Source organism: Anopheles nili (genome assembly GCF_943737925.1).
Source record: "Anopheles nili chromosome X unlocalized genomic scaffold, idAnoNiliSN_F5_01 X_unloc_2, whole genome shotgun sequence".
In the NCBI taxonomy this organism is placed as follows: domain Eukaryota; kingdom Metazoa; phylum Arthropoda; class Insecta; order Diptera; family Culicidae; genus Anopheles; species Anopheles nili.
The window spans coordinates 927501-940056 of NW_026525478.1; positions in this window are offsets into that span (position 1 = coordinate 927501).

Sequence of the window (12556 nt, forward strand, 5' to 3'; positions counted from 1 at the left end):
CAGAGAGCGCGCCGGAGCAGTTTCAGTCCAATCGGACGATGCGCGGGTGTTTTACAGAACATTGAAAGTTGTATGGAAGAAAACCCCTGGCAGTATGCAATATATGGGAAAACACGAAATACTCTCGGATGGAGGTGTCTGAGAAGTTTGGCGTATATGAACGAAAGTTAGTCACGGTAGTGTTCTAACATCGGTACTTGGGACGCAAAAGCGTCGAACGCATGGTTTCGAGGCAATGTGCGAAAAACGGGCCAAAATGGTGCACGAACGAAGGGGCACGCGCTATATCTGGCAGAAGGAGAACTCTGCGAGGTGTTGTGTGTATGGACGAAAAGTAGGCATTACGAAGTTGAGCAAACGCGCCGAAGACCGGGAATCGATATCTCCAACCGGCTGGTCGGTAGAGCGATTCCCAACACCCCATAGACACCGCAATGGGTGAAAATCGGCTAAGTCCCAGAAATGGGTTTTCACCCAAAAACAGGGTGATGGAGACATTGCACGGAGTTGGCGTATATGGACGAAAGTTAGCCACGGTGGTGTTCTAACATCGGTACTTGGGACGCAAAACCGTCGCACGCATGGTTTCGAAGCGATGTGCGAAAAACGGGCCAAAATGGTGCACGAACAAAGGGGCACGCGCTATATCTGGCAGAAGGAGAACTCTGCGAGGTGTTGTGTGTATGGACGAAAAGTAGGCATTACAAAGTTGAGCAAACGCGCCGAAGACCGCAAAACGATATCCCCAACCGGCTGGTCGGTAGAGCGATTCCCAACACCCCATAGACACCGCAATGGGTGAAAATCGGCTAAGTCCCAATATGTACCTTCAGAGGGGCATATCTCGAAAACTACTCGTCAGATCGGGGCCAAATTCACAGAGAAGACACATGTCGAGGAGTTGTTTCGGATGAGCGATAGTGGTTTTTGGGTGAAAATGTACCCCTAAACCTTGTACAGAGAGGACCCCTTCCGTAGAGCAAAATCCTGAAGGTCGGGGTCGCGCAAGGGTCGACATGGGTCGAGGTGGACTATCATGCGAAACCACTTTTTTCGGTCCCTACGGTGCCCCTAGATGATGAAAAGTACAATCCGAGGTTGATTACGAACACTTTTGTGCACCCCCTTCCGTAGAGCAAAATCCTGAAGGTCGGGGTCGCGCAAGGGTCGACATGGGTCGAGGTGGATTATCATGCGAAACCACTTTTTTCGGTCCCTACGGTGCCCCTAGATGATGAAAAGTACAATCCGAGGTTGATTACGAACACTTTTGTGCACCCCCTTCCGTAGAGCAAAATCCTGAAGGTCGGGGTTGCGCACAAGTAGACCCCCTTCCGTAGAGCAAAATCCTGAAGGTCGGGGTTGCGCACAAGTAGACCCCCTTCCGTAGAGCAAAATCCTGAAGGTCGGGGTCGCGCAAGGGTCGACATGGGTCGAGGTGGACTATCATGCGAAACCACTTTTTTCGGTCCCTACGGTGCCCCTAGATGATGAAAAGTACAATCCGAGGTTGATTACGAACACTTTTGTGCACCCCCTTCCGTAGAGCAAAATCCTGTAGGTCGGGGTTGCGCACAAGTGTGCACCCCCTTCCGTAGAGCAAAATCCTGAAGGTCGGGGTCGCGCAAGGGTCGACATGGGTCGAGGTGGACTATCATGCGAAACCACTTTTTTCGGTCCCTACGGTGCCCCTAGATGATGAAAAGTACAATCCGAGGTTGATTACGAACACTTTTGTGCACCCCCTTCCGTAGAGCAAAATCCTGAAGGTCGGGGTTGCGCACAAGTAGACACCCTTCCGTAGAGCAAAATCCTGAAGGTCGGGGTCGCGCAAGGGTCGACATGGGTCGAGGTGGACTATCATGCGAAACCACTTTTTTCGGTCCCTACGGTGCCCCTAGATGATGAAAAGTACAATCCGAGGTTGATTACGAACACTTTTGTGCACCCCCTTCCGTAGAGCAAAATCCTGAAGGTCGGGGTTGCGCACAAGTAGACCCCTTCCGTAGAGCAAAATCCTGAAGGTCGGGGTCGCGCAAGGGTCGACATGGGTCGAGGTGGACTATCATGCGAAACCACTTTTTTCGGTCCCTACGGTGCCCCTAGATGATGAAAAGTACAATCCGAGGTTGATTACGAACACTTTTGTGCACCCCCTTCCGTAGAGCAAAATCCTGAAGGTCGGGGTTGCGCACAAGTAGACCCCCTTCCGTAGAGCAAAATCCTGAAGGTCGGGGTCGCGCAAGGGTCGACATGGGTCGAGGTGGACTATCATGCGAAACCACTTTTTTCGGTCCCTACGGTGCCCCTAGATGATGAAAAGTACAATCCGAGGTTGATTACGAACACTTTTGTGCACCCCCTTCCGTAGAGCAAAATCCTGAAGGTCGGGGTTGCGCACAAGTCGACCCCCTTCCGTAGAGCAAAATCCTGAAGGTCGGGGTCGCGCAAGGGTCGACATGGGTCGAGGTGGACTATCATGCGAAACCACTTTTTTCGGTCCCTACGGTGCCCCTAGATGATGAAAAGTACAATCCGAGGTTGATTACGAACACTTTTGTGCACCCCCTTCCGTAGAGCAAAATCCTGAAGGTCGGGGTCGCGCAAGGGTCGACATGGGTCGAGGTGGACTATCATGCGAAACCACTTTTTTCGGTCCCTACGGTGCCCCTAGATGATGAAAAATACAATCCGAGGTTGATTACGAACACTTTTGTGCACCCCCTTCCGTAGAGCAAAATCCTGAAGGTCGGGGTCGCGCAAGGGTCGACATGGGTCGAGGTGGACTATCATGCGAAACCACTTTTTTCGGTCCCTACGGTGCCCCTAGATGATGAAAAGTACAATCCGAGGTTGATTACGAACACTTTTGTGCACCCCCTTCCGTAGAGCAAAATCCTGAAGGTCGGGGTTGCGCACAAGTAGACCCCCTTCCGTAGAGCAAAATCCTGAAGGTCGGGGTCGCGCAAGGGTCGACATGGGTCGAGGTGGACTATCATGCGAAACCACTTTTTTCGGTCCCTACGGTGCCCCTAGATGATGAAAAGTACAATCCGAGGTTGATTACGAACACTTTTGTGCACCCCCTTCCGTAGAGCAAAATCCTGAAGGTCGGGGTCGCGCAAGGGTCGACATGGGTCGAGGTGGACTATCATGCGAAACCACTTTTTTCGGTCCCTACGGTGCCCCTAGATGATGAAAAATACAATCCGAGGTTGATTACGAACACTTTTGTGCACCCCCTTCCGTAGAGCAAAATCCTGAAGGTCGGGGTCGCGCAAGGGTCGACATGGGTCGAGGTGGACTATCATGCGAAACCACTTTTTTCGGTCCCTACGGTGCCCCTAGATGATGAAAAGTACAATCCGAGGTTGATTACGAACACTTTTGTGCACCCCCTTCCGTAGAGCAAAATCCTGAAGGTCGGGGTTGCGCACAAGTAGACCCCCTTCCGTAGAGCAAAATCCTGAAGGTCGGGGTCGCGCAAGGGTCGACATGGGTCGAGGTGGACTATCATGCGAAACCACTTTTTTCGGTCCCTACGGTGCCCCTAGATGATGAAAAGTACAATCCGAGGTTGATTACGAACACTTTTGTGCACCCCCTTCCGTAGAGCAAAATCCTGAAGGTCGGGGTTGCGCACAAGTCGACCCCCTTCCGTAGAGCAAAATCCTGAAGGTCGGGGTCGCGCAAGGGTCGACATGGGTCGAGGTGGACTATCATGCGAAACCACTTTTTTCGGTCCCTACGGTGCCCCTAGATGATGAAAAGTACAATCCGAGGTTGATTACGAACACTTTTGTGCACCCCCTTCCGTAGAGCAAAATCCTGAAGGTCGGGGTTGCGCACAAGTCGACCCCCTTCCGTAGAGCAAAATCCTGAAGGTCGGGGTCGCGCAAGGGTCGACATGGGTCGAGGTGGACTATCATGCGAAACCACTTTTTTCGGTCCCTACGGTGCCCCTAGATGATGAAAAGTACAATCCGAGGTTGATTACGAACACTTTTGTGCACCCCCTTCCGTAGAGCAAAATCCTGAAGGTCGGGGTTGCGCACAAGTAGACCCCCTTCCGTAGAGCAAAATCCTGAAGGTCGGGATCGCGCAAGGGTCGACATGGGTCGAGGTGGACTATCATGCGAAACCACTTTTTTCGGTCCCTACGGTGCCCCTAGATGATGAAAAGTACAATCCGAGGTTGATTACGAACACTTTTGTGCACCCCCTTCCGTAGAGCAAAATCCTGAAGGTCGGGGTTGCGCACAAGTAGACCCCCTTCCGTAGAGCAAAACCCTGAAGGTCGGGGTCGCGCAAGGGTCGACATGGGTCGAGGTGGACTATCATGCGAAACCACTTTTTTCGGTCCCTACGGTGCCCCTAGATGATGAAAAGTACAATCCGAGGTTGATTACGAACACTTTTGTGCACCCCCTTCCGTAGAGCAAAATCCTGAAGGTCGGGGTTGCGCACAAGTCGACCCCCTTCCGTAGAGCAAAATCCTGAAGGTCGGGGTCGCGCAAGGGTCGACATGGGTCGAGGTGGACTATCATGCGAAACCACTTTTTTCGGTCCCTACGGTGCCCCTAGATGATGAAAAGTACAATCCGAGGTTGATTACGAACACTTTTGTGCACCCCCTTCCGTAGAGCAAAATCCTGAAGGTCGGGGTTGCGCACAAGTAGACCCCCTTCCGTAGAGCAAAATCCTGAAGGTCGGGGTCGCGCAAGGGTCGACATGGGTCGAGGTGGACTATCATGCGAAACCACTTTTTTCGGTCCCTACGGTGCCCCTAGATGATGAAAAGTACAATCCGAGGTTGATTACGAACACTTTTGTGCACCCCCTTCCGTAGAGCAAAATCCTGAAGGTCGGGGTTGCGCACAAGTAGACCCCCTTCCGTAGAGCAAAATCCTGAAGGTCGGGGTCGCGCAAGGGTCGACATGGGTCGAGGTGGACTATCATGCGAAACCACTTTTTTCGGTCCCTACGGTGCCCCTAGATGATGAAAAGTACAATCCGAGGTTGATTACGAACACTTCTGTGCACCCCCTTCCGTAGAGCAAAATCCTGAAGGTCGGGGTCGCGCAAGGGTCGACATGGGTCGAGGTGGACTATCATGCGAAACCACTTTTTTCGGTCCCTACGGTGCCCCTAGATGATGAAAAGTACAATCCGAGGTTGATTACGAACATCTTTGTGCACCCCCCTTCCGTAGAGCAAAATCCTGAAGGTCGGGGTTGCGCACAAGTAGACCCCCTTCCGTAGAGCAAAATCCTGAAGGTCGGGGTTGCGCACAAGTAGACCCCCTTCCGTAGAGCAAAATCCTGAAGGTCGGGGTCGCGCAAGGGTCGACATGGGTCGAGGTGGACTATCATGCGAAACCACTTTTTTCGGTCCCTACGGTGCCCCTAGATGATGAAAAGTACAATCCGAGGTTGATTACGAACACTTTTGTGCACCCCCTTCCGTAGAGCAAAATCCTGAAGGTCGGGGTTGCGCACAAGTCGACCCCCTTCCGTAGAGCAAAATCCTGAAGGTCGGGGTCGCGCAAGGGTCGACATGGGTCGAGGTGGACTATCATGCGAAACCACTTTTTTCGGTCCCTACGGTGCCCCTAGATGATGAAAAGTACAATCCGAGGTTGATTACGAACACTTTTGTGCACCCCCTTCCGTAGAGCAAAATCCTGAAGGTCGGGGTTGCGCACAAGTAGACCCCCTTCTGTAGAGCAAAATCCTGAAGGTCGGGGTCGCGCAAGGGTCGACATGGGTCGAGGTGGACTATCATGCGAAACCACTTTTTTCGGTCCCTACGGTGCCCCTAGATGATGAAAAGTACAATCCGAGGTTGATTACGAACACTTTTGTGCACCCCCTTCCGTAGAGCAAAATCCTGAAGGTCGGGGTTGCGCACAAGTAGACCCCCTTCCGTAGAGCAAAATCCTGAAGGTCGGGGTTGCGCACAAGTCGACCCCCTTCCGTAGAGCAAAATCCTGAAGGTCGGGGTTGCGCACAAGTCGACCCCCTTCCGTAGAGCAAAATCCTGAAGGTCGGAGTCGCGCAAGGGTCGACATGGGTCGAGGTAGACTATCATGCGAAACCACTTTTTTCGGTCCCTACGGTGCCCCTAGATGATGAAAAGTACAATCCGAGGTTGATTACGAACACTTTTGTGCACCCCCTTCCGTAGAGCAAAATCCTGAAGGTCGGGGTTGCGCACAAGTCGACCCCCTTCCGTAGAGCAAAATCCTGAAGGTCGGGGTCGCGCAAGGGTCGACATGGGTCGAGGTGGACTATCATGCGAAACCACTTTTTTCGGTCCCTACGGTGCCCCTAGATGATGAAAAGTACAATCCGAGGTTGATTACGAACACTTTTGTGCACCCCCTTCCGTAGAGCAAAATCCTGAAGGTCGGGGTTGCGCACAAGTAGACCCCCTTCCGTAGAGCAAAATCCTGAAGGTCGGGGTCGCGCAAGGGTCGACATGGGTCGAGGTGGACTATCATGCGAAACCACTTTTTTCGGTCCCTACGGTGCCCCTAGATGATGAAAAGTACAATCCGAGGTTGATTACGAACACTTTTGTGCACCCCCTTCCGTAGAGCAAAATCCTGAAGGTCGGGGTCGCACAAATGTGCACCCCCTTCCGTAGAGCAAAATCCTGAAGGTCGGGGTCGCGCAAGGGTCGACATGGGTCGAGGTGGACTATCATGCGAAACCACTTTTTTCGGTCCCTACGGTGCCCCTAGATGATGAAAAGTACAATCCGAGGTTGATTACGAACACTTTTGTGCACCCCCTTCCGTAGAGCAAAATCCTGAAGGTCGGGGTTGCGCAAGGGTCGACATGGGTCGAGGTGGACTATCATGCGAAACCACTTTTTTCGGTCCCTACGGTGCCCCTAGATGATGAAAAGTACAATCCGAGGTTGATTACGAACACTTTTGTGCACCCCCTTCCGTAGAGCAAAATCCTGAAGGTCGGGGTTGCGCACAAGTCGACCCCCTTCCGTAGAGCAAAATCCTGAAGGTCGGGGTCGCGCAAGGGTCGACATGGGTCGAGGTGGACTATCATGCGAAACCACTTTTTTCGGTCCCTACGGTGCCCCTAGATGATGAAAAGTACAATCCGAGGTTGATTACGAACACTTTTGTGCACCCCCTTCCGTAGAGCAAAATCCTGAAGGTCGGGGTCGCGCAAGGGTCGACATGGGTCGAGGTGGACTATCATGCGAAACCACTTTTTTCGGTCCCTACGGTGCCCCTAGATGATGAAAAGTACAATCCGAGGTTGATTACGAACACTTTTGTGCACCCCCTTCCGTAGAGCAAAATCCTGAAGGTCGGGGTTGCGCACAAGTCGACCCCCTTCCGTAGAGCAAAATCCTGAAGGTCGGGGTCGCGCAAGGGTCGACATGGGTCGAGGTGGACTATCATGCGAAACCACTTTTTTCGGTCCCTACGGTGCCCCTAGATGATGAAAAGTACAATCCGAGGTTGATTACGAACACTTTTGTGCACCCCCTTCCGTAGAGCAAAATCCTGAAGGTCGGGGTTGCGCACAAGTCGACCCCCTTCCGTAGAGCAAAATCCTGAAGGTCGGGGTCGCGCAAGGGTCGACATGGGTCGAGGTGGACTATCATGCGAAACCACTTTTTTCGGTCCCTACGGTGCCCCTAGATGATGAAAAGTACAATCCGAGGTTGATTACGAACACTTTTGTGCACCCCCTTCCGTAGAGCAAAATCCTGAAGGTCGGGGTCGCACAAGTGTGCACCCCCTTCCGTAGAGCAAAATCCTGAAGGTCGGGGTCGCGCAAGGGTCGACATGGGTCGAGGTGGACTATCATGCGAAACCACTTTTTTCGGTCCCTACGGTGCCCCTAGATGATGAAAAGTACAATCCGAGGTTGATTACGAACACTTTTGTGCACCCCCTTCCGTAGAGCAAAATCCTGAAGGTCGGGGTCGCGCAAGGGTCGACATGGGTCGAGGTGGACTATCATGCGAAACCACTTTTTTCGGTCCCTACGGTGCCCCTAGATGATGAAAAGTACAATCCGAGGTTGATTACGAACACTTTTGTGCACCCCCTTCCGTAGAGCAAAATCCTGAAGGTCGGGGTCGCGCAAGGGTCGACATGGGTCGAGGTGGACTATCATGCGAAACCACTTTTTTCGGTCCCTACGGTGCCCGTAGATGATGAAAAGTACAATCCGAGGTTGATTACGAACACTTTTGTGCACCCCCTTCCGTAGAGCAAAATCCTGAAGGTCGGGGTCGCGCAAGGGTCGACATGGGTCGAGGTGGACTATCATGCGAAACCACTTTTTTCGGTCCCTACGGTGCCCCTAGATGATGAAAAGTACAATCCGAGGTTGATTACGAACACTTTTGTGCACCCCCTTCCGTAGAGCAAAATCCTGAAGGTCGGGGTCGCGCAAGGGTAGACCCCCTTCCGTAGAGCAAAATCCTGAAGGTCGGGGTCGCGCAAGGGTCGACATGGGTCGAGGTGGACTATCATGCGAAACCACTTTTTTCGGTCCCTACGGTGCCCCTAGATGATGAAAAGTACAATCCGAGGTTGATTACGAACACTTTTGTGCACCCCCTTCCGTAGAGCAAAATCCTGAAGGTCGGGGTCGCGCAAGGGTCGACATGGGTCGAGGTGGACTATCATGCGAAACCACTTTTTTCGGTCCCTACGGTGCCCCTAGATGATGAAAAGTACAATCCGAGGTTGATTACGAACACTTTTGTGCACCCCTTCCGTAGAGCAAAATCCTGAAGGTCGGGGTTGCGCACAAGTAGACCCCCTTCCGTAGAGCAAAATCCTGAAGGTCGGGGTCGCGCAAGGGTCGACATGGGTCGAGGTGGACTATCATGCGAAACCACTTTTTTCGGTCCCTACGGTGCCCCTAGATGATGAAAAGTACAATCCGAGGTTGATTACGAACACTTTTGTGCACCCCCTTCCGTAGAGCAAAATCCTGAAGGTCGGGGTCGCGCAAGGGTCGACATGGGTCGAGGTGGACTATCATGCGAAACCACTTTTTTCGGTCCCTACGGTGCCCCTAGATGATGAAAAGTACAATCCGAGGTTGATTACGAACACTTTTGTGCACCCCCTTCCGTAGAGCAAAATCCTGGAGGTCGGGGTCGCACAAGTGTGCACCCCCTTCCGTAGAGCAAAATCCTGAAGGTCGGGGTCGCGCAAGGGTCGACATGGGTCGAGGTGGACTATCATGCGAAACCACTTTTTTCGGTCCCTACGGTGCCCCTAGATGATGAAAAGTACAATCCGAGGTTGATTACGAACACTTTTGTGCACCCCCTTCCGTAGAGCAAAATCCTGTAGGTCGGGGTTGCGCACAAGTGTGCACCCCCTTCCGTAGAGCAAAATCCTGAAGGTCGGGGTCGCGCAAGGGTCGACATGGGTCGAGGTGGACTATCATGCGAAACCACTTTTTTCGGTCCCTACGGTGCCCCTAGATGATGAAAAGTACAATCCGAGGTTGATTACGAACACTTTTGTGCACCCCCTTCCGTAGAGCAAAATCCTGAAGGTCGGGGTTGCGCACAAGTAGACACCCTTCCGTAGAGCAAAATCCTGAAGGTCGGGGTCGCGCAAGGGTCGACATGGGTCGAGGTGGACTATCATGCGAAACCACTTTTTTCGGTCCCTACGGTGCCCCTAGATGATGAAAAGTACAATCCGAGGTTGATTACGAACACTTTTGTGCACCCCCTTCCGTAGAGCAAAATCCTGAAGGTCGGGGTTGCGCACAAGTAGACCCCTTCCGTAGAGCAAAATCCTGAAGGTCGGGGTCGCGCAAGGGTCGACATGGGTCGAGGTGGACTATCATGCGAAACCACTTTTTTCGGTCCCTACGGTGCCCCTAGATGATGAAAAGTACAATCCGAGGTTGATTACGAACACTTTTGTGCACCCCCTTCCGTAGAGCAAAATCCTGAAGGTCGGGGTTGCGCACAAGTAGACCCCCTTCCGTAGAGCAAAATCCTGAAGGTCGGGGTCGCGCAAGGGTCGACATGGGTCGAGGTGGACTATCATGCGAAACCACTTTTTTCGGTCCCTACGGTGCCCCTAGATGATGAAAAGTACAATCCGAGGTTGATTACGAACACTTTTGTGCACCCCCTTCCGTAGAGCAAAATCCTGAAGGTCGGGGTTGCGCACAAGTCGACCCCCTTCCGTAGAGCAAAATCCTGAAGGTCGGGGTCGCGCAAGGGTCGACATGGGTCGAGGTGGACTATCATGCGAAACCACTTTTTTCGGTCCCTACGGTGCCCCTAGATGATGAAAAGTACAATCCGAGGTTGATTACGAACACTTTTGTGCACCCCCTTCCGTAGAGCAAAATCCTGAAGGTCGGGGTCGCGCAAGGGTCGACATGGGTCGAGGTGGACTATCATGCGAAACCACTTTTTTCGGTCCCTACGGTGCCCCTAGATGATGAAAAGTACAATCCGAGGTTGATTACGAACACTTTTGTGCACCCCCTTCCGTAGAGCAAAATCCTGAAGGTCGGGGTCGCGCAAGGGTAGACCCCTTCCGTAGAGCAAAATCCTGAAGGTCGGGGTCGCGCAAGGGTCGACATGGGTCGAGGTGGACTATCATGCGAAACCACTTTTTTCGGTCCCTACGGTGCCCCTAGATGATGAAAAGTACAATCCGAGGTTGATTACGAACACTTTTGTGCACCCCCTTCCGTAGAGCAAAATCCTGAAGGTCGGGGTTGCGCACAAGTCGACCCCCTTCCGTAGAGCAAAATCCTGAAGGTCGGGGTCGCGCAAGGGTCGACATGGGTCGAGGTGGACTATCATGCGAAACCACTTTTTTCGGTCCCTACGGTGCCCCTAGATGATGAAAAGTACAATCCGAGGTTGATTACGAACACTTTTGTGCACCCCCTTCCGTAGAGCAAAATCCTGAAGGTCGGGGTTGCGCACAAGTAGACCCCCTTCCGTAGAGCAAAATCCTGAAGGTCGGGGTCGCGCAAGGGTCGACATGGGTCGAGGTGGACTATCATGCGAAACCACTTTTTTCGGTCCCTACGGTGCCCCTAGATGATGAAAAGTACAATCCGAGGTTGATTACGAACACTTTTGTGCACCCCCTTCCGTAGAGCAAAATCCTGAAGGTCGGGGTTGCGCACAAGTCGACCCCCTTCCGTAGAGCAAAATCCTGAAGGTCGGGGTCGCGCAAGGGTCGACATGGGTCGAGGTGGACTATCATGCGAAACCACTTTTTTCGGTCCCTACGGTGCCCCTAGATGATGAAAAGTACAATCCGAGGTTGATTACGAACACTTTTGTGCACCCCCTTCCGTAGAGCAAAATCCTGAAGGTCGGGGTTGCGCACAAGTCGACCCCCTTCCGTAGAGCAAAATCCTGAAGGTCGGGGTCGCGCAAGGGTCGACATGGGTCGAGGTGGACTATCATGCGAAACCACTTTTTTCGGTCCCTACGGTGCCCCTAGATGATGAAAAGTACAATCCGAGGTTGATTACGAACACTTTTGTGCACCCCCTTCCGTAGAGCAAAATCCTGAAGGTCGGGGTCGCACAAGTGTGCACCCCCTTCCGTAGAGCAAAATCCTGAAGGTCGGGGTCGCGCAAGGGTCGACATGGGTCGAGGTGGACTATCATGCGAAACCACTTTTTTCGGTCCCTACGGTGCCCCTAGATGATGAAAAGTACAATCCGAGGTTGATTACGAACACTTTTGTGCACCCCCTTCCGTAGAGCAAAATCCTGAAGGTCGGGGTTGCGCACAAGTCGACCCCCTTCCGTAGAGCAAAATCCTGAAGGTCGGGGTCGCGCAAGGGTCGACATGGGTCGAGGTGGACTATCATGCGAAACCACTTTTTTCGGTCCCTACGGTGCCCCTAGATGATGAAAAGTACAATCCGAGGTTGATTACGAACACTTTTGTGCACCCCCTTCCGTAGAGCAAAATCCTGAAGGTCGGGGTCGCACAAGTGTGCACCCCCTTCCGTAGAGCAAAATCCTGAAGGTCGGGGTCGCGCAAGGGTCGACATGGGTCGAGGTGGACTATCATGCGAAACCACTTTTTTCGGTCCCTACGGTGCCCCTAGATGATGAAAAGTACAATCCGAGGTTGATTACGAACACTTTTGTGCACCCCCTTCCGTAGAGCAAAATCCTGAAGGTCGGGGTTGCGCACAAGTAGACCCCCTTCCGTAGAGCAAAATCCTGAAGGTCGGGGTCGCGCAAGGGTCGACATGGGTCGAGGTGGACTATCATGCGAAACCACTTTTTTCGGTCCCTACGGTGCCCCTAGATGATGAAAAGTACAATCCGAGGTTGATTACGAACACTTTTGTGCACCCCCTTCCGTAGAGCAAAATCCTGAAGGTCGGGGTCGCACAAGTGTGCACCCCCTTCCGTAGAGCAAAATCCTGAAGGTCGGGGTCGCGCAAGGGTCGACATGGGTCGAGGTGGACTATCATGCGAAACCACTTTTTTCGGTCCCTACGGTGCCCCTAGATGATGAAAAGTACAATCCGAGGTTGATTACG